Source organism: Chenopodium quinoa, unplaced genomic scaffold (assembly GCF_001683475.1).
Source record: "Chenopodium quinoa cultivar QQ74 unplaced genomic scaffold, ASM168347v1, whole genome shotgun sequence".
Taxonomy (NCBI): domain Eukaryota; kingdom Viridiplantae; phylum Streptophyta; class Magnoliopsida; order Caryophyllales; family Amaranthaceae; genus Chenopodium; species Chenopodium quinoa.
Genome location: NW_018745485.1, coordinates 1046075 through 1050189, shown reverse-complemented (window position 1 = coordinate 1050189; position 4115 = coordinate 1046075). Strand labels below are relative to the sequence as shown.

The 4115-nt window shown below is 35.0% G+C and overlaps 1 long non-coding RNA gene across 3 annotated transcripts; it reads right to left on the bottom strand.

Annotated features, from left to right (window-relative positions):
* Positions 1–605: 605 nt before the first annotated feature.
* LOC110715223 lies at positions 606–3247 on the bottom strand. 3 transcript variants are annotated; one of them, XR_002510262.1, is made up of 4 exons: positions 2952–3234; positions 2198–2430; positions 1102–1230; positions 606–998 (listed from the first exon to the last, which is right to left on the bottom strand). It is a non-coding gene; the product is annotated as an uncharacterized LOC110715223 (long non-coding RNA). The 3 variants fall into 3 exon arrangements; XR_002510263.1 differs by having other exon boundaries at positions 1102–2430; positions 2920–3247; XR_002510261.1 differs by having other exon boundaries at positions 1102–2430; positions 2952–3245.
* Between the last annotated feature and the right edge of the window lie 868 nt (positions 3248–4115).

Sequence of the window (4115 nt, the reverse complement as noted above, 5' to 3'; positions counted from 1 at the left end):
TCCATGATATGGGTCCAATAATTGTGTAGTTGGATAGGGCTTGAAAATAGATTTCCAACGATATATTATAAGCCCAATTCCGATAAATATTGAGGAAGTTATCGCCAAATTACACTAGTGGAAAAATAGCTATCCGTAACGGGCAAAAACAGCCCATCGGTAACGGGCAAGGGGCGTTACGAATGCGGCCGTTACGGATAGACTATGTTATTTGTAACGAGCGCTGCCCGTTACGAATAACCCGTTACAATCCGTAACGGGCAAGGGGCGTTACGAATGCGGCCGTTACGGATAGACTATGTTATTTGTAACGGGCGCTGCCCGTTACGAATAACCCGTTATTTGTAACGGGCGGTTAAAATGTCCGATACTAATAACCCGTTATTTAAAATGCCTGTTACGAATAACCCGTTATTTGTAACGGGCAGTTGAAATGCCCGTTACGAATAACCCGTTATTTGTAACGGGCATTTAAACTGCCCGTTACAAATAACAGGTTATTCGTAACGGGCATATAATCCGCTCGTTAAAAATACAATTGAAGACTAAATAAAAAAATAAAAAAAAAAAGTAGCAGGGGATACCTGCTACCTGGTAATCTGCTATGATGCCAAATCTTTAATATTATTATTACTTTCCAATAATAATAAATGTAAAATTCAATTAATTATAAATTAAGATACAACTTGTACTAATGTCCAAATTGACTTAACAACAACTCCTAACATGATTCAAAAGCTACAACATAATTCCACTAAACCTCTTTATTCTTTTTCTCACTAAACCTCCATAATTTCAAAGCTGAACAAGGCAACTTCCTCTTCTTCTTTATTAAATCAGAGCAATCATTTACTGCATTTTTCAAAGCCCTACAATACAAACTCAGAAGAATCCAACTGCTGCATTCTCTCTCTGTTTCTTCGGCGAGGTCGAGGCTGCTCTGGAGGTTCAATATCAGTAATAAGTGTTTGAACAATTTCAAAACCATGAGACATTACCTGGAAAGAAAATAGCAATTTTAAGGTTCAGAATCTGATTATTCTGATCAAATATATATAGGACTTTAGGATTATGTGTAGCTATATACATGCCTAAACTTACTTTTTCAAGTCATCAGCAACTGCTTTGGCAATATCACTCTTCTGCTCGACCACATTATCAACATCTAGCCTTGTTATAATACGATACAGAAAGGCATGCAAAAGCAACAAAGCTAAGAGCATATGTAATCTGTAAAGGTACTTGTTATAATACGAAGTATTTAAGCAGAAATTTTACAAAACAGATATTCACAACAGTCGCAAATTTAATAATTTGGTTAAGTAGTATCTCAAATTCACAACATCAGCATATTATAATACGAAGTATTTAAGCAGGTATGACAGTAAAAGAAAATTAGAGGGCAAAGTAACAATAAGGAGTATTGAATTGATTACAAGTTTTACACAATCACATGTCTTGGAATGTATTTGACATTTTTGACAGTCACATATCTAGAATGCTTTGGCAATTTAATGAATATCTTAAATTCATTATATAATCTAAAGAGCTCAGAAACAAGAACCTCGACAAACACACTAATATAAACAAAACTGAAGCATTCACAAAACAAAAGATAATCCCTTACTATATCTATCATTCATTCAATTCACATTCATAAATAGCGTCAAACAATTTCGGTTGATATTCCAATTATCACAACCCACACGGCTATAAATCTCAAAATCACCGCAAATCTTATACAGAAAATATAACCCACAACCCACAACCAACCATCAACCCATTTGATAAAAGTTAAATCTTCATAGAACATACATTTCACCATTTCCAGTAAATCATTCCACACTATTCCACTAATAAAATAATCCTAACTACAACAAGTTTCTTGAATCACTTGTTATATACAAGTAAAATAATCCTAACGACAAAAATTAATTCACAACTAACCATTATTAAATTAGTTCGTCAATTTCTCATCATCAAGCTGATTCCTCAATTACCCATTATCAAACCAATTCCTCAATTACCCATCATCAAACTCATTCCTCAATTACCCCCATTACCAAACTCATTCCTCAATCACCCACCAAAAAAATTATACCTCAATTACATACTCAATATCATATCATCTCAATTTCTTCAAACAAAATCCCATCAAAATACAAGAAAAACAATGTAGAAGAGAGTGAAAGAAAACCTGTGCTACATAGTAAGTGATTGATTAACAAGTTGACGAAGTTGAGCCCAATGCCCAGTAATCTTCTTACGAAGCAAATACAGCAGCAAGTTGGCTAATAAAGTAGGAACTTGTGGGTCATACCTTCAAATCTTTCACCCCACAACAATCTGGTATCCTTTTCCTCATCATCAATACCAAACCTTCGCATCGCCACACTACCCGGGTTCAATCTCGTACCCAGGTTCCCTCCCCTGCACATTGGTAATTTGAAAGCTCAGAAACACAGATCTATATAATTTCAAGAAATACTAACAATTAATGTTGTCAAAAGTCAATAATTTGCTGCATGTAATAGACAAGGCACAATTTCTATGAAAAAAAATTGAATTAAAATAAAAAAAAAAAACAGATAAACCTTGGTGTCGAAAACATGAAATTGTAAATTTGAGCAAAACAAAAACTAAAAAAACATTAAATGACAAAATAACCCACTGTCGCCGTTGCTAGGACCAACCGACGCGCCCACCCCTACGATTCTCACCACCATTGCCCCTACCATACCTACCAACCACCACTACACAGAAAATCCGCCACACCACAAAAATTTACATAAACAATTATCTCAAAATAAACAAAAAGTAAATACTTGTCAGATCTAAGTAACAACAAAAAATACAAATTAGTTGTAATCAGAAATTTGAATTAAAAACTCAAAGAGAAAAACTAAATTTGTATTCAACCTAAATTAAAATAGAATCTAAAACTGAAAAACCTTAACCAATTGAATGCTCGGACCAACATCTCATGGCTTAGTGGTGGATGCTCGTGGCTCAACGGTAGGCGTAAAAAGCTTACAAGGTGGATGATTGATGGTTTGGATCTAAAAAGAAAGAGAAAAGGAGATAGAAAATGAAGAGGACAGAGGAAGAAGAGAAATGAGGAGAGAGAGAACGCTTTGAGGAAGAAATGCGGCTGGCCTGGAACAAAATAAGGATTTAAACCCTAGCGCTTATTTAGTTGTAACGGGCTTTGGGCTCTATATTTGCCAGATATAAATATTAACTATTCGTAACAGGCATTTATTTGCCCGTTACAGGTATTAACTAATCGTAACGGGCATTTTTCTGCCCTTTACAAATGAGTTTTTTCGTAACGGACATATATATTGCCCGTTACAATTACTCTTTTTGAACGAATTTTATAATGTCCGTTACAAATAGGGTGTTAAAATGACAAATTTTCAACTAGTGTTACTGAACTGGGCTCGTTTTGAGCCTTATATGCGGCCCAATGATCTAGAGGAGGGCTTAATATGGATTTTTCATTCCTAATGCAATTAGGAATGGTTTTAGCCTTCTAGATTCTTCTAGAAGGTTTTTTTCATTCCAATTCGATTAGCATTGATAAATTGACTTTTGTTGACTTTTTAGAATTTTAATTAGAATCAAAGAACGTTTTTGGGAAAATACGATTCTATCCTCCTGTACAGCAATTTCTACCTGATTTTAAGAAAACGCGTGAATTTCAGAGTCAGCGCCAAACGCCACCTGTAGCGCCTGACGCTACGCTTGGGGCCTGGTGCTAGCCTTAGCGTTTGGCACCAATGGCCGGCGTTGGCGCTAATCAAATTTTATCTGCGTCAGAACTATGTTTGATTTTTTTTATCTTTTTGGTTGATTTTCTTTACAAATAGCGTTCTAAAAACTTCGTTTCCAATCATCAATTCTCTCTTTAACCAACTCTCATCAAGATTCTCGTGATTACTCTTACTCTCTCTCTTTTCTAAACTAGTCTTTTCTCAAATACAAAATTCAGCATTCGCAAGACTTAGATATACCTAGCCATATTTGAAGTTTTCTTCGCCCTAGACGTGAAAGGTTTAAATTTCTGAGGGTTTGGTCCCAAATCTCTATTTCAATTATTAAATTTAATTGTT